The sequence below is a fragment of the Pelmatolapia mariae genome, linkage group LG9 (genome assembly GCF_036321145.2).
Source record: "Pelmatolapia mariae isolate MD_Pm_ZW linkage group LG9, Pm_UMD_F_2, whole genome shotgun sequence".
NCBI classification, from domain to species: domain Eukaryota; kingdom Metazoa; phylum Chordata; class Actinopteri; order Cichliformes; family Cichlidae; genus Pelmatolapia; species Pelmatolapia mariae.
In genome coordinates, this window is record NC_086235.1 from 8,921,941 (window position 1) to 8,944,730 (window position 22,790).

Below are 22,790 nucleotides of genomic sequence, written 5' to 3' on the forward strand. Positions count from 1 at the left end.
CTACTGCACTCACACTCCCCTGTACAGTGTTTCCCTTTTAAAACTAATTTGCCATTCAAACCAGTGTGCCCGAATCTAAGTCGAGCTATAACCGTCTCCTATCTCCTGTTGCTTCCTGTGCTTCTCATTTTCCTTTGGACTTTGTAAAACCATCGTCCTTTCCTCTCTTCCTCTCATTGCTTTTGCCACCTTTCCTTCATTTTGTGCCGTATTATACTCTTGATCTCTGTCCTACTAACAACAACAACAACAATAGACTTTATTTATATAGCACATTTAAAAACCAGTGGTATACCAAAGTGCTGAACATGTGAGAGGGTCAGATGTAAGTAAAAGAGAAAGACGAAGGCCATGGCAAAGTACCAAATATGCTAGCAGGTTAATGGCATGAAAAACACAGAAATACATATAAAAGCATATTAGAACATTGTGTGTAAAATATAAAAGAGTCAAGAAAAATGTAAAATAATTAAAAGGGGTTAAGAATAGAATGAAGGTAGCAACAAGCACTAAACTAACTAACAAACAAGCATTAACTGGTAGAAAAGGCGAGGTTAAATAAATAGGTTTTTAACCGCGATTTGAAAGATTGAATGGATTTGGACTCGAAGGTGGCAATGGGGAGGTTACTCCACAAATCAGGTGCAGCCAAGGCAAACTTGCGGACACCTCTAGTCTTCAGCCGGGACTCGGCTGTACCTCCGGCGGCTGAACCCCCACAAGGCTGCCAGATGGGTTTGAAACGGTGGGACAAGGTGTGAGTTTCTCAAAATGGGCTCATTGAGTGCAGCACGGATAAGTTCTTGGAGAAGCTTACGGCTGCCATGAATACTCAGAACAAGACCTCTGAATGCAAACTGGATTACATCTGGAGGGGCTCGCTCGGAATAACACCTCTGAGCGCAAATTGGATCATATCTTAGGGAAGCTCACTGCGGTCATGAGTTCTCAGAATCAGCTTTTTGAGCACAAGAATGACAACATCACGGAGCGTAAGTTTGATAACATCATGGAGAAGCTCACGGCTCTCCAACGGGAGATTGAGAGATCAGTGTCGGAGTGTTAAAGAACAGCTTTGAAATTCTCATGAGTTGTTCACACTAAAGTAAAAACCACCATCACTTCATGCGGATACACCTTTGGCGCCAGCTGCGGTCTTAATGCTGGAGCTGAACAAAAACACCCTGATATTGGTTTTTTTTAGACTGTTCTTCCTATTCTATGCAAGGCCACCTGGGTTGGCTGGAAGACTGTTTACTTAGCCTGGCAGGGCGAAGGACACTGTCTCAGCTGAACTCTGGACACACACACACATATATACACATGCAGATGTACACTCATCCCCTCTCCCCCTCCAAACGCCTTCAACGCTTATTCCCTTCCGATGCTGACGGTGGATCAAGGAGACCAGCGCATAGGCTGCCTGCCCGGATGTACTGTATACACTGGCTGTCTCTCACCCTTTACCCATCCCTGTTGCTTGTCATGTGTTTCTATGGTGTATTAAGAGTTTTTTCATGTGCTATGTGCAGAGGTGTTTTTTTCTGTTCTCAAACTGATCTCCCTGTTGGAGCTCAGTCTGGGGGGAGTTATTTTTTTCTCCTTATCTTTCCTCATGTTGTGCATTTTCCATGTTATACCCCTCTGACCTGTCTTCCCCATGTGATGTTTGTGTGTAATGTATGTATGGTCGGCAGCTGGCAGCTGTCATATACTGGGCTGCCTGTGTTGAGCAGTTGGGCGTTGCGGCTTTACGCCACCACTACATGCTTGGCGGCAGGGCTGTCTATGTGCAGTTCTACTCCTAGCTGCCGCACCCGCTGTTGTGCTGTAATAACCAGTGCTGGATATATGTTCAATAAAGCAGGATCATAAGAAAGCTACCGAGTGGTCATTCTACATGGTGTCAGAAGTGACCCGGACCATCGCCGGAATAACGCCATAAGGGAGAAAACAACAGAATGGCTAAGTTTAATCCCCCGACAGGCTTCCCCTTCGATAAGCCGACGGAATGGCCCGACTGGAAACAGCGTTTCGAGCGCTACAGGATCGCAACGAAACTCCACAAAGACGAAGGACAAGTACAGGTGAGCTGCCTAATCTACGCGATGGGCAATGAAGCGGAGAACATTTACAAGTCACTCACCTTCGCCGCTGATGAAAGTCGTGACGACTTCGCCGTCGTAATGAGGAAGTTCGACGAGTATTTTTTCCCGCAGAGGAACATTATACATGAGAGAGCATGTTTTCACCAGCGTGTCCAGCGGCCAGGCGAAACGGCGGAGAGTTTTATCCGAGCCCTGTATGACCTCTCAGAGCACTGTGAGTTTGGTGCATGTAAAGAGGAAAATATCCGCGACCGTATTGTGGTCGGGATACGAGACAAGGACCTCTCCCGCAGGCTGCAGCTGATGAAGGACCTCACGTTGGCGCAAACGACCCAGATCGTCAGACAGTCAGAGGAGGTCGCAGCGCAGGTCAGCTTGCAGGGAGATGCGGGAGGCTCAGTACAGGAGGTACGGGATGAACGGAAAAGCATTGACTGACACAGCATGCCAGGGATGAAAGGTGCCCAGCAGCAAAATCTGTTTGCCATGGCTGCCGAAAAATGGGACACTGGGCTAGGGTGTGTCGTAACACCAGATCAGTGAATGAGGTAACAGAGACAGAGAAAAGCGAGCAGGCCTCATACTTTCTGGGCTCAGTGCGTAATGCAAAAGGAAATAGCGAAGCATGGACTGTGCAGTTACTGCTAGACTCTGCCCCAATAGAATTTAAGATTGACACAGGAGCGGATGTCACTATCATAAACGAAGACACGTTCCACACACTTGCTCATAAGAGAACACTAGAGCCTTCTAATCTCCCTCTAGATAGCCCCGGAGGAGAGTTGTTATGTCTCGGCTACTTCAAGGCCATAATAAGCTATAAAGGCAAAGACTACCCATCCAAGGTGTATGTGGTTCGTGAACGCAGAGTTAACAACCTTCTCAGCTGCTCCTTGTCAGTGCAGATGAACCTGGTGGGAAGAATTGATGAAGCAACGCTCACTGCCACCAGGAACCAACCACTTTATGGTGAACACGGAACACTAAAAACTGAGCCAGTCAAAATTCAGTTAAGAGACGATGCTGTGCCATACGCGGTGCATACGGCACGCCGTGTGCCTTTCCCCATGCTGCAGAAAGTGAAGGAGGAACTACAAAGAATGGAGAACCATGGTGTCATTGAGAGGGTGACCCAACCTACCGAATGGTGTGCCCCAATGGTGCCTGTCTTGAAGAAGAACACAGCAAGGGCCAGGATCTGCGTCGATCTGACAAAACTGAATAAGTCTGTCAAAAGAGAGCGCTATATCTTGCCTACCCCTGAGGAAACCATGTCCAGGTTGAGTGGGGCAACGGTCTTCTCCTCGTTGGATGCAGCTAGTGGATTTTGGCAGATCCCGTTGCACCACGAGAGTTGCAAACTAACGACATTCATCACGCCATTTGGCAGGTATTGCTTTAAGAGGCTGCCCTTTGGGATAACAAGTGCACCAGAGATCTTTCAGCGAAAGATGTTGGAGACCTTAGAGGGGCTCGAAGGTGTGGAGGTCTTTATGGATGACATCCTGGTCTATGGGGCCACCATGGAACAACACGACACCCGACTTGAGAAGGTGCTGCAGCGCATTGAGTTAGCCGGATTGAAGCTCAACCGAGAGAAGTGCTCCTTCAGACAGAGCCAGCTTCGCTTCCTAGGGCACCTGATCGACTATTCTGGGGTCAGGCCAGACCCTGAGAAAGTGAACGCCATTCTTCAGCTGCCGTCACCAGAAAACGTGCAAGAGCTTAAACGGATCCTAGGAATGGTTAATTACCTGGGCAGATATATTCCTGCTCTTGCCACGGTATGCCAGCCATTGTATGAGTTGCTTAAAAGCAAAAACAGTTGGACCTGGGGCCACCCACAGCAGGCAGCCTTCGAGAACATTAAGAGAGCGCTTACATCAGCACCTGTTCTTGCCTTCTATGACGTCAACAGACTCACAGCCGTATCTGCCGACGCCAGTAGCTACGGGCTTGGGGCTGTGCTGCTTCAGCTTCATGGCGCAGAGTGGAAACCTGTTGCCTACTGCTCTAGACGCCTCACGGAGGCTGAAACACGCTACGCACAAATCGAAAAGGAGTGTTTGGCGAGCGTTTGGGCCTGCGAGAAGTTTGATAAGTATCTATGTGGCTTAGATCGCTTCAGGCTTGAGACCGACCATAGACCTTTGGTGCCCCTGGTCAACAGCCGGGACCTTGACAATGTTCCATTGAGGTGTCAACGCCTCCTGATGCGGCTCATGAGGTACAAGCCGGAGGCCGTCTATGTCCCTGGCAAAACGCTTGTCATCGCCGATACGCTGTCACGAAGTCCACAGACTCGGGCTGAGGATGACACTAGCACTCACAGTGAAGTGGACTGCTACATAGCCACCGTGTTACAGGGCATTCCAGCGTCCCCAAGCCGAATGGAAAGCATTAAAGCAGACACTGCAACGGATGTTGAACTACAGACTGTCATCACGTACATACGCAGGGGTTGGCCTGCATATGGAGCTAGTGTGCCACTGAACATTAAAGCGTACATGAAAGTGAAGAACGAGCTATCAGAGGCTGACGGCCTGGTAATACGAGGCTGCAGGATTGTCATTCCAAAGTCACAGAGAACAGCCATTCTACACAAACTACATGAAGGGCACCAAGGCCTCACCAAGTGCAGGGATAGGGCTAATTCATCTGTGTGGTGGCCGGGGCTCTCCACTGAGCTAAAGAATGCAGTGCTGCAGTGCCACACCTGTCTGGCACAGAGGCCAACACAGACAAGGGAGCCGCTCATCTCCACACCTTTGCCAGATCGTCCATGGCAAAGGATAGCCCTGGATCTCTGTGAACACAACCGGAATAATTACCTTGTTGTGTCGGACTACTACTCACGTTTTCTGGAAATACTGCACCTACCGTCCACAACCAGTGGCCAGGTTGTTCAGAAACTGAAGTCGACCTTTGCTAGGTTTGGGATCCCTGACGAGGTGGTGAGTGACAATGGCCCTCAGTTCTCCAGCTCTGAGTTCCAGGCCTTTGCGAGGGAGATGGATTTCGCCCACATAACGTCTAGTCCCCACCACCCACAGGGAAATGGTCACGCGGAGAGGGCAGTACAGACTGCAAAGAAAATCCTCCGGCATGATGACCCACTAATGGCACTAATGTGCTATAGGTCTACTCCCTGTGCCACTACAGGCTTCAGCCCAGCGGAACTTATTATGGGGAGGAAGATCAGGACTACCCTGCCTACCTTGGAGAAGAATCTTCAACCTAAATGGCCCAACAAAAGAGAGGTTAAACGAAGGGATACTGGTCAGAAGGCCAAGCAGGCATTCTACTACGACCACTGCCATGGTACTAAGCCCCTACCTCGACTTCATCCAGGGGATGCTGTCCTGACTAAGCTGGACCAGGAGAAGGCCTGGGCAACACCGGCCGTCGTCTCCAAGGAGAGCGTCACTCCGAGGTCCTATGTCGTTGCCACACCCCATGGTGCAGTGCTGCGACGGAACCGCCGCCATCTCCTCCTCGAACCATCTCCACGGGCTATGCCACAACCCCTTCCACCACCCACTGTGGACACTGAGGAGCTGCCATCTCAGTGCGCTGGTGTCTCTACTCCAGAGACCCCACCCTTGGCCCCTAGTCCGGCCCCAACGCTTGAACCCACTCACGCAGACATCCCAGACCAGGTACGCACGAGGTGCGGCTGGATACGCAAGCCAGTCAAGAGGCTGGATCTGTAGACACTGGGGTAATGGGAGGGAAGGAAGGACTGGGGAGTGGGAATGTTGTATTGTTGCTGTTTTGCACTTATGTTTTGAGCTGCAACCAATGCTGCTGTTACCTGGTTGAGATAATTACCTTAAAGGTTTAACATGTTTAATAAGTCCTGTTCTGTGGACACTGCCCTTCAAGGCCGACAGTAAGCCAATTGTGCCCGGGTCCTTAAGAGAACCGCCCAGAGGCTATTATAGTGTCACATGTTATCATTGTGTCGTTGCCGTTCTACTTGGGGTTTGTTATTGGAAATAACATGAAAAGGGGGGGAGATGTCATATACTGGGCTGCCTGTGTTGAGCAGTTGGGCGTTGCGGCTTTACGCCACCACTACATGCTTGGCGGCAGGGCTGTCTATGTGCAGTTCTACTCCTAGCTGCCGCACCCGCTGTTGTGCTGTAATAACCAGTGCTGGATATATGTTCAATAAAGCAGGATCATAAGAAAGCTACCGAGTGGTCATTCTACAGCAGCTTTAACCCAATTTCCCTTGGGATGAATAAAGTATTATCAATCAATCAATCAATCAATCAATCAACACCTGGTTACGCCAATCGGAGGTCACTAAAATCAATATTGAATCAGTGTGTAATTTTGCCAAAACAATGTCGGACTCTGTAGTTTTCTCTGGTCCCCTCCCCAATCAGACCAGGGTTGTATCCCAATTCAGGGTCTGCAGCCTTAAAGTACGCAGCCTTAACGGTCCTCAAGGGCCGCGTACTCAAAGATCGCTAAGGTCGGAAGTGCGAGGCTTGTAGGCTCGTGAAATGGGACATCTAGCCTCCGTCGCGCTGCCCAGGTTGCCTAGCAACCATGATACTAACAGCTGGAAACATTTCATACAGCTTTGTTTGACAGAAATGAAGGAGAACATATTTTGTTCATTTGTTTCTACATGAGCGCTGTGTGATTTAATTGGGCTTCATTTCTGTACTTAACAGTCATTTTAACCATATCGAGGCAGGCGTTGCCGATTTGCAACAGTTAAAAACTAACAACCTGATTACCCCACATACATATTTTATGGGTTTTTTATTACTCAGAACAAGTACCACTGCAGGACTTGGTTGTGCATTAGCAACAAAAACTTAATTTGAGCCTGAGAGGGTTAAGATTAGCTAGTAAATAACAATTAACTAATGTTGTTCATCTCACTTTGGTAATGTAAATATAAAATGGCCAATATTATAGTTATTATATTAATCATTATTAGTGATTATAGCAGTGAGTTTGAACTCTGTGTGAAATACCGAGCTTCAGTAAAGATTCAAGTTGCAGTTATTTATATTTCCTATCACCTTAAACCTTCACTCAAAGACAAGTATCTTTGACAGTGTATATATAGATGTATTATATATAAGAGACAAATATTGTTCGTTTAATATGTTGGCATTATTACATTTGGCTCAATGCTTACATTATGTGTAAAAAGCAAATGTACGAGCTGTGATAATTGTTTGGAGAGTAGACTGATATATTAAATATTCCTTTATTGGGTGAGAAAATCAGACCATGTCATAACTGCTTTAAGTCATACAGAATAGTCATCAGAGCCTTAAACAGGCTGACTTCTGCTAAATGGGTCTAACTGGGCAGAAAGTCTACAAACACATAACATTTTTTTTATAGAAAAAAAAAACATAACCCTACAACATGTGTCATCAGTTTGATTGATGGCCCTAGCCTTGACCTTTTGACCTTACCGGAAGTACTCCCGAAGTGTCTAATCGATTCCATATGTGTGACTAATTGCATCCGGTGGGAAAAAAGGAGGGGGGAGGAAAAGTTCAGGGGGGTGACGCAGCAGATTTCTGATGAGTCAGCAGAGATCGGAGCGCATGCTGTATAGAGACAGAATGATCGAGACAGTTAGTTTTTCACAGACAAACTCATAGTTTGAATTCTGTTTAAATGTTTCAGTACTATGACAATGATCTTGATAACCTTTTTCTCGGTAAAGAGCTATTTCTTTCTTCAATAGCGGCTTTATTTTGCTTTCTTATGTTAATCTTATTACAGGCGCAAAAAAAATAAAAACCTTTAAGATTATCTGACTAGTAACGGATTGCATTTATATTTATAGAGCCGGGTGGAGGCATGCTACACCAACGCTTGTAATGAAAAGAAGGACTTTCTATTGCTTATAGAGAGCCATTTCTTTTTACAATAGCGGATGTATTTTACTTTCTTATATTAACCTACTGGCCGCCCACTCGTCTCCTCGTATGTGTAAAAAAATATCCCTTAGTGAAAAAAGCGCAGCTCACATGTTCAGAACTCTATCCCAAATAATTTATTAAAACACCTCGATGAGGTATTTTGGTTTGGTGCAGCCACTCCTTATCAGACCAAAAGTAAAGAGTTTTTCTTCATTTTTTGAGCTACTTTTACAACGGTCTTATTTTGCACACACCGCGGGTCAAGAAGGCGTCAACAACCCCTCTAATCGATATTAGTATTTCTTAATGTTTGTAACCTAGCAAAGAATTTCATGCAGGCCTCGACTCCTTGTATGTGTAAAATAACCCTTGGTGAAAAAAAAAAGCACCGCGCACATATTCAGAACTCAGAATTCAGAAATAAATTCAGAACTAAATAATTTTATTAAAACACCCCGATGAGGTATTTTGGTTTTGTGCAGCCACTCATACCAAAGTAAAGAGTTTTTCTTCATTTTATAGCTACTTTTACAACGGGTTTTCCCGTTAACAGAAAATAGACAGAAACCCTAAAAGAAAATGGTCTTGTTTTACACACAACAAGAAGGAGTCAGATGACCGTTGGTTCATCCCGGTCAATGCTTCCTTCGTCGGGTACCATAAACATATGAGAAAAAAACCCAGAGAACTTATTATTTTGTAAGAGTGAGAGAGTGAGAGAGAGAGCGAATCGATCAAACTTTTCTACAAAACGTTATACCACTCTGGCTCAGGAGGGGCGATATAGCACGGACCGGTCAGATGACTACGCCGGATGGAAGCATAACTGGAAGCGTCCCAGGGACTTTCCCTTTGACCTTCATCCTGCTCCATGATCAGCCGTTAAATGTTTCCTCAATGTTGCTGTAATGTAAAAACAAAGTTACTTTTTTTTTAAGATCAGACAGGGGCACAGTCCCAAAACATTACTTACACGTTCCTGCAGTCACCGAATTAGCATCTGTGAGACAAATAAGCTTCAGAGACTGACTTGTTTTAAGAACCGACCTTTGACACTTGGATGTTGGCTTAATTTTTACCCAAAGAGTGTCATGGTTCTGGGTCAGTTTGACACAGTATTTTGAGTTTTCATGTCTTGGTTTGATTTTGTATTTTTGGTTATCTTCTTGGTCTAGATTAGGGGTGGGTAATCTCAGTCCACGAGGGCCGGTGTCCCTGCAGAAAACCTCGGGACTTGCAAAAGAAAAAAACAAAACAAAAAAACAGTAATTCTAGGAGGTGTTGGGTTTAGGGAAGTTACGCAAATTTGCGCAGGTTTAGTAAATCTAGTGTTAATCAAGAAACTGCTGCTGTGCTACATCCATAAATAATGAATAAATTAGGAGCTAAAGCTAAAAGGACAGTTTATTTGTACCATCTTCATGTGAACACATTCAAGAACATCACAGATGAAAGAAACATTAAAAACTTTCACACTACATAAAGCAAGAAAAATAGTTTTTCTTTCAGGTGGTTTCAGAAAAAACAAAAACATCAAACAGCTCCAAGACTCTCTTTGAAAGAACTAAAAACCTTTATTCTCATGGTCCAATCATGAGTGAACTCCCCGATGAAGCCTTGTGTGCTAAAACATGTCAGAGTTTTAAAGGTTAAACATGAGTTTCCAAAACGTTTTGCTGGAGAACAATGAACTATTTGACTGAGTTTCAATTATTTACAGACAAGCATAACTAGTACAGAGAAAAAAGGACAAAACTGACTCAGTAAAACAACAGAAAATAAGATCCCATGTAAATCTGTATTATGTAGAAGTTCAGCCCAGCAACCAGTTCAGTTCAACACAAGTTTAAATGATTCTATCTGAACTCTGTGGAGCCTGATCTCAAGCTTTTTGAACTGACACTGAAACCAGAGGATCTTTCTGTCTCTTCAGATTCACTGTGATCCAGTGATGGGAGTGATTTCAGCCCTGAGTGATCACGCTGATGTTTGCACAGAGCAGACAATGAGGTGAATGTTTGGGCACATTGGTAACAGTGAAACAGTTTATTAGTAACGTGGGATCGTTTGTGTTTGGAGTATGAACAGAGATTCCTGAAGCTCTTGTCACACTGGTCACAGCTGTAGTTTCCTTCCATGTGTGTACGTTCATGCTTGTTACGACTACTTGAACATGAGAAGCTTTTGTCACAGTGTCTGCACTTGTATGGTTTCTCTCCTGTGTGGACTCGTTTGTGTGTTTTAAGCTTCCATGCACTAATGAAGGATGACCCACACTGATCACAGAGGTGCTTTTTAACCCCACTGTGAATCAGTTCATGTTGCTTTAAGTCACTTGATGTGGTGAAGCTTCTCCCACATTCTTTGCAGTATTTCAGTTTGTCTCCAGTGTGTCTACGTTGATGTCTTTTTAGGGTAACTTGCCAACTGAAAGTTTTTCCACAAAGGTCACAACGAAAGTCTTTCCCACCACCACAGTGATGACAGGGTTGAGAACTGGATCCATCTGTGTCGCTCTGCTTCTAAACAAAGACACAAAGACAGTGTAAGTCAGTCCTTCAACATTTTTATCCTGAACGTCGCCTGAAATAAAGAGCATCTCTGCAGACGTCCAATTACATGTTACTGTTTCAGTTAACACACTCAGTTTACTGGGCTGCAATAACTACAATACTACCACCATAATACTACAGTAATACTAAAATCATAACTGAAATGAAAATCTGAATAATCAATAAGGCTACGTTCACATTGCAGGCGAAAGCGCATCAAATCTGATATTTTTGACCCTATGCGACCCATTCCGATCATGGTATGACAGTGTGAACGAAATCCGATATTTTCAAATCCGATCTGGGTCACTTTCGTATGTGATACTGAATCCGATACATATCCGATGTTTTAGAAAGCGACTGCTGTGTGAACAGTCAAGTCGCATTAAATCCGTCTTTTACGTCACTGACACAAGACAGACGCCAATTATCAGCGCCGGAGAAGCGCCCGAGACGACATCGCGAACGCTTCCTGGCCATCCAGTGTAGATGTTAGTGAAACTGTTGGGAAGACCACGTTGGAGAATCGTGAACATTTTATTTGTACTGTATAATCTGTAGATTCTGACAGAAATCTGCAACTATCCATTGAAGCACCGCTCCTCTAAAACAGCAGTAAGGATCATTATTAGGTTATTTACATTATTATGTAAATAACAAAATAACTTAAAGCAAAAATTGGAAAACGTAAAGTCCGAAGTCTTTATATTAAGGGCCATCACTCAAACAATATTGTTTGGTCTGGTTCTAAACAGAGCGCGTTGTGTGTGACGTCTTCTTTTGCGCACGTGGGACGCTTTGAGCGTTCACACTAGAGCGCGTTTGCTGTCGCATTTTATTTGTAGTGTGAAGAAGCAGACAAAAAAAAAATCGGATTTGATCGAAAAATCGGAATTGAGCATTAAGACCTGCAGCGTGAACGTAGCCTAAGAGCTGCTTTTCCATGCAGTAGAATTGCTAACATTCTAACACAGTTTAATGAGCAGAGTTGTTCCAAACAGTCAGGCTAAAATGACAAGATAACAATATAAATACAAACCTCACAGTAACTGCACTTGTAGAGTCTCTTTCTGGTGTGGATCTGTTGGTGTCGTCTCAGGTGATGTGGAGATTTAAAAGTCTTCTCACACAGGTCACATTTATAAGGTCGTCCCTCAGTGTGGGTAAACATGTGTTGTTGTAACTGTGTGTCTGTAGCAAAGTATTTGCCACACTGTTCACAGCAGTACACATCATGTCTGGTGTGAATGCGTAGGTGTGTATTTCGGGTACCTCTCTGGCTGAAAGTTTTTCCACAGATGTCACAGCTGTATGCCTTAATTCCAGAGTGGGTAACTAGATGATTCTGTAAGTGGTTACTTTGAGTAAAAGCTCTGCCACACTGATCACAGCTGTACGCTTTAACTCCACTGTGGATGAGTTGGTGCTCTTTTAGGGAAGCCTTCCCAGTAAAATCCTTCCCACACTCATCACAGCTGTATGCCTTAATTCCAGAGTGGGTAACTAGATGCTTCTGTAAGCTGCTACTGTGAGTAAAAGCTCTGCCACACTGATCACAGCTGTACGCTTTAACTCCACTGTGGATGAGTTGGTGTCTTTTTAGGGAACGCTTCCAGGAAAAAGACTTTCCACACAAGTCACAGCTGAACGGTCTCTCTCCAGTGTGGATAACCTGATGACGTTTTAGTTCAGCCTTCCCAGTAAAATCCTTCCCACACTCGTCACAGGTGTATGTTTTCTCTCTCTTTCTTCTGTGAGGTTTGTCGGCCTCCTGAGAGCGCTGACTTCTCGCTCCATGTTGGTCCTGCAGTGACAGAGATACAAACAGAGGCAGTGAGTGAAATGCAGTCGTGGAACAAACTCAACCTTCAAACTCCCTCCATTAACACTAGTTTTAAACCTGAAGGTGGAGTGTGGCACCAAACACCTTAAAGGTCTCTTATCCCCACCTGCTGGTAGTTCTAACACATTACATCCAACCTATAAACAAATAAACAAACATAGGATTTCTTATCAGTAAATGATTATATATAAATCTACAAAAATGATAGAAATATGTAATAGGAAACAACAAAATAATATAAATTATAAAATAATATAAAAGTGTGTGTGTGTACATACAATCAGGAGGGATGGGCATGATTTTAGTGTTTAAACAGTCATGAATTATTTTTGTCTATTTCTTTATTCAAAAGGAAAAGTTTCACAATTATTAAAATATGAGCAATCAATAATAATAGTATAATAACAATATCAATAACATTGAGGCACATTACACAAATTTCAAAAACAAATATTCTCTTACAATAACAAGCAAAACAACTAAAAACTCTATAAATCGACTTTTTTAGTGTTCATTGAAGTTTTGAATAGTTGCTAATTCTCTAATTTTATAAGGCAATTTATTCCACTAAAAAGTTGCTCTAAATTTAACAGTTTTACAAAAAGTTACTTTTAACTCGAGCATTTACTAAATTGCAGTTTGTTGAAAACTGTGTAATATGATTATGTATTTCATCTGGATACTGCAGCTGAGCAGAAAAAAAATGTGGTGTGTTTAACAGAATTGTTTTCTTTATAACTACAAGTAAGCCACAGAATATTTTAGTCTGTACAGGAAGCTAAGAAAGTTGATTATGCATTTTATCAGTATTAGTGTAGTATGAACATCTTAACACTAATCTGGACGTCTTATTCTGGACTAACTGAAGTCTGTTAAGATCTGTCTTATTAGCTGCTGACCAAATGATTGAACAATACTCCAGATGAGATATTACTAGTGCATTAATGACTTTCAAGGTCCCTTTTTAAGATTAACCAGCACCCCCCCCCCCCCCCCCCCCCCCCAAAAAAAAGAAAAAGAAGAATGCATGTTTCAATTTGCATCACGTCAGTAAGACCATATGAAAAGACTCCTTTGCTCCCCTTTTGTTAGGACATAGAAAAACGCACCACACAAAAATACTGCAAAAGGAAACGGTCACCTTATATACATAGTGTATAAACTCAAAATGCACATTTCACTTAAAAATGTGGAGTTTGCATGTTCTCCCCGTGTTTGCGTGAGTTCCCTCCGGGTACTCCGGCTTCCTCCCACCGTCCAAAGACATGAAGCTTGTGGGGATAGGTTAATTGGAAAATCCAAATTGCCACTAGGTGTGAATGTGCAAGTGAATGTGAGTGTGAATGGTTGTCTGTCCCTGTGTGTTAGCCCTGCGACAGACTGGCGACCTGTCCAGGGTGTACCTCGCCTCTCGCCCTATGAAAGCTGGGATAGGCTCCAGCGCCCCCCGCCACCCTGAAAAGGATAAGCGGCAGTGAATGGATGGATGGATGAAAATGTGGATATATCAATTTGTTAGCGATATTCTTCTCCTGTTGAAAAAAACAAAAACAAAAAATAAAGAAATAAGTCTTCTCATCAGCTATTGATGCTTCTTTCCTGTGTGACAAAAAATAGGAGACAGATGTTTGTTTGTTTTTTTAAGTTATTTCCCAATAAAAACTGTTTTTTTGCTAACTACATTGTTGTCTGTATTATTGCCGAAGTCCTAAATAAATCCTTTAAAGTGTTTGTGCTAATAACATCAAGTCAGACAGGCATGGAGAACAGCACTGACTGTTTAAGTAGTTTAATGTGTAGGTGGCGATAAACACATTTTGAATGAAAGCCGGGGAACTTTGGTAGCACAGAAACAAGTGGCTATTCTTTGTGACCATATGGATCACTCATATTACCATTATTTCACCCAAAGGCACAAAATTAATACTCAAAAAAGCTGCAGCAATACACACAAATATAAACAGTACTTGGTGACAACTTTGCTTTTAACCGCTAACCCTCTGTAGTCCAGGATATAATTGGCCGTTTTTGACTACTTTTGATTTGGCCTCTATATTTCGCCTTTAAAAACTGTTTATCTTGCCAATCTGTTATTTACTAATTTTGACATAATGTGTCAGCACAATTTATCTAAATTCAGACAAAATTTAAAATACGAGTAGAAAGTGATATTTTTGACTGTAAAAACCACAAGCATGTTTAAGGAATCATTTTCATAACTTGAAATGCAAATAGAAATTGTACATTTTTTTAAAAAAAATATGAACAAGTTTTGCAAAGAACAAAGTTATATGGTACTATTTACCTAAAAATGCAGCCAAGGCTCAGACGTTTTTCTTATATAACCATTCAAAACTATTTACAGAGCAATCAGGTGTTCTGCATCAAATAAGAAGGCACACAAATTATTTATACAACTCCAAAAAATAGTTTGTGTCCACTACAACAGATGAGAACCGCGCAGGGATCAATCCTGCAGGTCTGACAGCAGGTGTGTCACTCAGCGTTTACACTGCAATCTGCCTTTGGTGGCTTTTTTGCAGCAACTGTGACGTTCACTAGTAGAACTGACACACAAAACAAAACGACTACACTACACACTAACTACACAAGACAACACACTAACTTGAGACTCCAAACAGGAGAAACGTCACAAATCTCTCACGCATCAAAACTCTCTCTCTTTTTCGCTCACTTACTCTCTCTCTTCCCAACAACCAAATACCACATGTTGCCGTATCATTTTTTGATTGGTCGACACTGTTTAACAGTGCAAATGCAAATTGCTTGCTGAGAGTTTAACCAAAAGGCATTTCCAGTGGAAATTGGCCAACATTTGCTCTGAGGAATTTGCATTTGCACTGTTAATATTTTTATATAACTTTAATACACATAAAAACAGCTTCTTTAGGTGAAAATACATTGTTTTTTGGGTTTTTTTGCACTAATAAAGTTATGTAGTTGTAAAGTATTTTGTCTAGTGTCAATTATATCGTCAGCTATATCGTTATCGCAAATTTTCAAATGTATATGGTGATAAATATTTTTGGTCATATCGCCCTGCTCTGTCTGTCACCTTCTGTGTTGAGCTCATTGTTTTCTCTGTAGTGGCTGAGCTGAATCCAAGTAGCTGAAAATGTTCCTCTGCTGCTCCGTCAGACTCTTCTCCTCCTGCTGATCAGCTGGGACACAAAACAGATCTTTGTTAGGCTCCACACTGCACTGAAGAGTCAAAGTGTCTCATATGTTCATCTGACAACAAAAAACAACAAATTTTTGCTTCCCGAGGTGGGCAAACAGACACAAAAGGTTTGAGCACCGATACCAAATTTAGCAGTATGGCAGACCAGTAGCAGGAGAGACTGAGGCCTGTTATTAGAATCAAATGCCCAGTGGGCCGACACAACGATTTGTATCGATAAGACAACAACAGCTGTGTTTGATCCTGGAATACATTTCTTTTACATTTTCTTGAAATGTTTTTCATTGTAGCACTTTTACCTCCAACTAGGGGTACAACGATACACAAAATTCACAGTTCAGTTCGGTTCGATACTTTGGTGTCACAGTTCAATATTTTTATAGAGACAAAAATGTTCATTCCTTTTTAATTTGTCATTTATTAAAAACTCAAAAGTACAGTTTTTAAATTTAATGTTGCTGAAACAACAAAAAATAAATAAATCTATCTGATAGAGAAATCACTCATCTTTGGAAAAGAGAGTTTATTACAGAGAAATGGCTCTTTCCCAAATAAAAGCTATACTATATGCTTCTTCTGGGGTATATTCTCAGCAGCATATTAAACATATCACGTCCCCATAAGGAGAATCATGTGCTAACGGCTGTCTAAATGACTCTGTAAAGTTTGTAGCATGCGTGCTTGTTGTTTTTGTCTGCTTCCACTTGTCTTTGCACTAGGATGATGTCGGCGTAAATGTGCAGTCATATTCGTTGTGTTCCCACTAGTGCTGTCAGCGTTAATCTCGTTAAAATGACATTAACGCCATAATGCCGCAAATCTCCGTTAACGAGTTACCGCGGATCGCCCCGTGCGTGGGGCTGGACGGTGTCAAAACGTTAACAAGCTAACTGCACTAACGCACTAGTTCCCACCAATTGAGCATTGCGTGCCACATCCGACATACTGTTTTACTTTCGTCCATGACACGCTTACCATCAGGGTCAGGCTTCACATGAAAATCAAGACAGTTCCAAACGCCAGATCTGAATGAGGGTGGGGGAGGTTCAATTTCGGGTAGCGTTGAGGCAGTTGCCATGTTGCAACGAGCTTAGCTTCTGTCTTGCTAGCTTGCGCTGCGCTCAGTGGATCTGCACTCGACAGTGCAGCCTAGGCGGAGTAGTTGAACACAGATCCACTGAGCGCTCAACACAGACAGCATTGTCGGAACAAAAGTTGATAAAACATTACATAAAATTTTATATTGTTCGATACATATGCGTTCCGAAACGAAAGCACTGTATCGAATGGTTCAATATCGATACAAGTACTGTTGCACCCCTACCGCCAACATGCTATTTTTTTTGTTTTTTAAAAACACACACTCCCTTCACCTCTTCTACATTCCTATGTTTCTCCCAGAGCAGATCTGAGGGGCAGTCCCTCAGTCATACACATATACTTTTAATCTCACCCTTAAGGGGTGGTCCCCAGGAGTTTCACAGCATGGTTTAGCACAGTGGTTCTCAAACTGTGGTACACATACCACTAGTGGTACTTAGTCTCTCTCTGGTGGTACACGGAAAATCTCAATTTTTTTTTAAAGACTAAACAATATGTAATTGTGGAGGTATGCAAAGACGACACAAGCGTTCCCGGGGCTCTTCTGGGAGAGAGGGTGGACCAGAAAACGTCTCCCCGAGCATGAGTCCTCTATAAAGAGCAGCCTTTCCTTATTGCCAGTGGTCACGGCCGCTTCTGCAAGTGAGTAGTAATCCTTTGCAGTCAGCAACAGTGAATTGGCGAAGCCAACGGTAGGAGGAAGACTTGAGTGAAGAGGAATCCGCCGTCATCCGTCCCTAGCAAGGACAGTGTGCTCTACACGAGCTCAAGAGCAATACCATCACCCAGGCCCAAGAGAGAGAGAGAGAGGAGTTTCTCGGTCCGAGGGAGTAGCGCCGTAGACGTGGACAAAATTGTTGGTACCCTTCAGTCAATGAAAGAAGAACTCACAATGGTTACAGAAATAACTTTAATCTGACAAAAGTAATAATAAATAAAATTCTATAAATCTTAACCAATGAAAGTCAGACATTGCTTTTGAACCATGCTTCAACTGAATTCTTTAAATAATAAATGGATGAAACATCTCTGGACTAAAATGATGGTACCCCTAGAAAATGTGACCAAAGCGACATGTTAATCCAAGGTGTGTCCACTAATCAGCATCATAGGTGTCTACAATCTTGCAATCAGTCAGTGGGCCTATATATAAAACTCCAGGTGTTGTTTGGTGACATGGTGAGTACCACACTCAACATGGACCAGAGGAAGCAAAGGAAAGAGTTGTTTCAGGAGATCAGAAAGAAAATCATAGACAAGCATGTTAAAGTTAAAGGCTATAAGACCATCTCCAAGCAGCTAGATGTTCCTGTGACTACAGTTGCACATGTTATTCAGAAATTTCAGATCCATGGAACTGTAGCCAACCTCCCTGGATGTGGCCGCAGGAGGAAAATTGATGACAGATCAAAGAGACGGATAATCGGAATGGTAACAAAAGAGCCCAGAAAGACTTCTGAAGAGATCCAAGCCGAAGTTCATGCTCAAGGAACATCAGTGTCAGATCGCACGAGCCGTCGTTGTTTCAGCCAAAGTGGGCTACATGGGAGACGACTAAGGAGGACACCACTGATAAAAACATATCACAAAAAAATCCAGACTGGAATATGCCAAACTACGTGTTGACAAGCCACAAAGCTTCTGGGAGAATGTTGTGTGGACAGATGACACAAAAATTGAACTTTTTGCCAAGGCACATCAGCCCCATGTTCACAGATGGAAAAATGAAGCATATCAAGAAAAGAACATTGTCCCAACTGTGAAACATAGGGGGAGGCCCGGTTATGTTCTGGGGCTGCTTTGCTGCATCTGGCACAGGGTGTCTTGAATCTGTGCAGGGTACAATGAAATCTCAAGACTATCAACGGATTCTAGAGAGAAATGTGCCGGCCAGTGTCAGAAAGATTGGTCTCAGTCGCAGGTCATGGGTCTTACAACAAGACAATGACCCAAAATACACAGCTAAAACCCAAAAATGGCTAAGAGGAAAACATTGGACTACGCCAACCCTCCCAATTTTTCTGGGAGAATCCAGAATTTCATTGCCCCTCCCGAAAATCTCCTGGAACCACCATTCTCCCAAATTTCTCCCGATTTTCCACCCAGACAACAAAATTGAAAAATCATATCAAGATAGGCCTCCAAGGTTTGGAGGCCTATCTCCCCCCACCACTTCCCCTGCCGGTGGCAGACGCCCTCAGACATCGATGCGTTGGTGGTACTTTGTGTCCGGGGGTGGGCGTCCGGGTACACACCGGCTCACTCCTTGGTGGCTGCTTATCGGGGCCTGGAACCTGGTGCTCGCTCGGGCCACTTCGGGGGTGGGGTGCCCTCGGCCTCTCGGCCTGGGGCTCGGTCACTCAGGCACAGCTGGCTGCCGGCGGAGCTCACGGGCACGTCACTGCAACCCCCCCTGGCTTCTGCTCCGCGGCTGCTAAGTGATCCCTCATCTGGGACTCTCCTCAGCTCTTTCTGGGACAGTGGCGCGGCTGCCCCTCTGTTGGTCTTCCTTGGTCTCTTGTGTTCTGGGGGCCTCTGGATGTCTGGAGTTTTGATCTCCTCCATACCTGCTTCATGCCCTGGAGGATGGGACTGTGGCCCCCCACACCCTCTAGCAGATCATTACATTAAGGAACCTTTTAAATACAAGCGCGCTCATGCTCACAGGTGTACACACAGGTGATCACACACACAAACTACACCCTTTTTGGCTCCTACCTCAAAGCACACTGTGCGCTGTCGATCTTACGTGCTGCACAATAATGTTTAATATTAAGTATGTAGTGTTATATTCCCATATATCATTGTGATGTTGTTTATTCTATTACTCTCGTTTTCTTCTGCTTGTTTTCTTTTTTCTTTCTCAACAGGTGATCCAGGTGATCGATATATGTATTTTTTGTCTGCTTATTTTGTTGGTTTTTGTTTTTTGCCCTTTATCCCCGTCCCTGTTCTCCGCTGTTTTTTTTTTTTTTGTTTGTTTTGTTTTTTCCCCCCTCTTTCTTTCTCCCTTTTCTTTTCCCCTGTCCCGTATCTAGCAAGTAAAAAAATAAAATAAAATAAAATAAACAATAAAAGGTAAATCAAATGGACCATTACGGCAAGGCTGGGATGGTCCATTTGGTAAAGTAAATCCGTTGGGCATCTTTCTTCGCCTTTAGACAATAATTCTGATGGCAAAAGAACCAAACGGGACAGGTTTAAAAAAAAAAAAAAAAAAAGAAAAAAAAAAAAAAGAAAAATCATATCAAAGAATTCCTAGCGTGGCCCAGCTAATTCCAGTTTCCAACAATGGCGGTAGCAACTTAGTTTTAATATTACTCTTATTACTCTTTCTGGGTTGCAAAATAAACTATTGAAATATTTTCAGGTCAGAATGTAGCTGTGTAAACTTCAAATATCTGAGACGGCGAGAACAGCGAACTCCTGGCATCATCGTTTGCTACTCAGGTTAAACATGATATATACGTCACTTAGACAACTTAACAATATTATTGTTTGGATCTTTTCAGTGTTTTGTTTGTTCCTGAGTAAATCGGTTAGACTGAGATCAAAGTTATTAGATTAGATTAAATAAAACATTATTATTCCCTCGGGAGGGTTCCTCCGGGGTTTTCACACAGCTGAAAAGACGTCAAACAGAAAACTGATTAAACAAAAGTGTGAGATGGTCAAGAATTTACGCCAGTATCCGGTTATATTTAAGATAGCAGGGAGCAGACGGCAGAGTTTCACTCCAATGAGAGAGCTCGTGACGTAATTCTGAAGGCTAGACCGTCCAACTTCACAATCGCTCACTTCCAGACTACCTGACTTTCGAAGGACCCGGGCCACGTGTACAAACAAACAAACAAACAAACACACACACACACACACACACACACACACACACACACACACACACACACACAGAGTGCCCTTTTGAATGTTGGCAAATATGTATATGTGGTGTCTGTGAAGGTTCTCAGTCATCCAGGTCATCATAGTCTAAGGAGCTTGGAAAGAAAAGCGTCTGGACTTCTTTAAGTAGCTTGAAATACATTTAAATCTGGGACTCTCCACCATTTGACCCTTAAAACGGAAGAAGCTTCTCGGATAAGAGGTGAAACGTCTTCATGTGTATGTGGTGTTAAATAGGCCTATACTACTGCGCTTTGATGTCGCTCGTAAGGGTGAAACTCATTGTGAAACATTTGAGAACCACTGCTACAGAACAATGGAGATTTCCGTTATAAGGTGACACCTGCAACTCACGTGACGCCCAGAATTGTACAATACTGATGCTTGAGAGCGCGTGTGTGATGCAAGTATATGTAGAGTGTTGAGCGCGTGATCAGTGGTGAGAAAAACAACTCACGAAACTTGACCTTTCTATACTCGTGGCTCACTTGCACTTCTAATCTATTCGTTTGCACACTTACACACACACAGCTGTGGTTTCCTGTTTTGCTACACTCTGGAGAGCCTCGCCTTTAACGGTCTTCTCTCACAGAGAGCAACAGAAAACTTCATTCAGAAAACTTTGAAAAACTCGAGATTGACTGAACTCAGTTCAAAGTTACCTTGGCACTTACCTTTAGATGTGAGAGGTACTGATGGTCCGCTTGAAGCTGACGCTCCGGTGCGTTTGTCAAAGATCAACACGCTGCTTCAGAAGCACTGTGTCGAGGCTTGATTCGTTTGGCCAGAGCCACGTGATTAGTGACGTCTGAAGCTTCATTTAGAACATACTTTTTTTTTTTTTATTGAACTTTATTGAAACACAATGAGTGTAGAACATACAAACAGATGAAGTTTATGAAAGAACAGAACATGAACATACAAAACCAGGGGTAAAGAAAATTATCCTATGAGTACGCGTAAAAATCAACATATATATATTGTTCTGAGAGGCTTTTTGTTGGTTGAGTCTGATATTGATTATATGTACAATTCTTATATGTACAATTCCATATCCTTATAAAAACGCAGAAATATGGTGTTTTATTAATAAACTTACATTTATGGAGAGAAAATTTAGCTAAACGTATTAAGAAATGTATTATAAAAAACAATTTATCATTCTTCCTGGGGAACTTAAAGAAACAGAATAAAACATTTTCCCATAATTAAGAAAACTCCCTTGAAACATGGACATTAACAAAACTGCTAAATTCCTTCCAGAATCTCTGTGTAGAGGAACAGTACCAAAAAAGATGTGCCACAGTTTCTGGATGATCCCCACAGAAAGTTCAATTAGTATTTATGTCTCTTTTAAATGTTACCATATAGTGACTGGCTGGGTAACATTTATGAAGAACTTTATATGAGAATTCATTCACCTTGTTTACAATTAGATATTTATGGGATCATCCAGACTGTCTTCCAGGTGATATCTGGAACATGTCGGTTCCAGTAAGATATTATATATATGGGAGAGACACGATATCTTCTTGGAATAAACTACGTATTCTCTTATTGCTGTTACCAAGTTCCTGTGAAAAGCAGATTTTTCCCACTGCTGACTCAGCTGGATCAGGGAGAGTGACTGAGGTAGATATTGAACTGTCAGTGTTTTTATATAAAATTAAAGTACCTGAGGGTATGACACCAAGCACCACTGAGAATTCCCAAACACTGATGGGAAAATTATATAGTGTAAGGAATTCATTGTAAGTAAGTAGTACTCCCTCTTTATTAACCAGCTGAGCCACCAATAGGATCCCATTTTGGACCCAAGTTTCCAGGAAAAGTGTTTTATTTTGAAATAAAATATCTCTGTTGTTATGGTTTTTCCATATAAATTAAAGAGCATGCGGTCAATGTCTTTACTAATTTTCTCATCCAGATGTAAGGAGAGAGCAGCATGTGCCAGTCGGGATATCCCTTCAGCTTTAGTAATTAACACTCTACCTTTCAGAGATAAATCCCTTTGCAGCCACTGGTTGAACTTTTTTCATGTGTTTTGTATAATCGGAGTGAAGTTTGACGAGCATCTTGACATTTGGTCTTTGGATATTAACAGTCCTGGGTATGTGACTTCTTGTTTAACAGAAATGTTACAGATAGTATTTGCAGTGCAGCCTTTAATTACTAGTA

General features: G+C 42.6%; 2 protein-coding genes and 1 long non-coding RNA gene across 7 annotated transcripts in view; 1 reads left to right on the plus strand and 2 right to left on the minus strand.

Moving 5' to 3' along the window:
- LOC134634075 (zinc finger protein 729-like) overlaps positions 1 to 22,790 on the plus strand; it is a 219,534-nt gene that overhangs the window by 127,857 nt on the left and 68,887 nt on the right. The gene's annotated exons all lie outside the window — the stretch shown is intronic.
- The window catches only part of LOC134634076 (zinc finger protein 208-like), a 144,860-nt gene that overhangs the window by 107,616 nt on the left and 14,454 nt on the right, over positions 1 to 22,790 (minus strand). The gene's annotated exons all lie outside the window — the stretch shown is intronic.
- Positions 11,554 to 21,376, minus strand: LOC134634080 (uncharacterized). 2 transcript variants are annotated; one of them, XR_010094811.1, is made up of 3 exons: positions 21,287 to 21,376; positions 15,486 to 15,591; positions 11,554 to 12,370 (listed from the first exon to the last, which is right to left on the minus strand). It is a non-coding gene; the product is annotated as an uncharacterized LOC134634080 (long non-coding RNA). The 2 variants fall into 2 exon arrangements; XR_010094810.1 differs by lacking the exon at positions 11,554 to 12,370 and adding an exon at positions 13,459 to 13,941.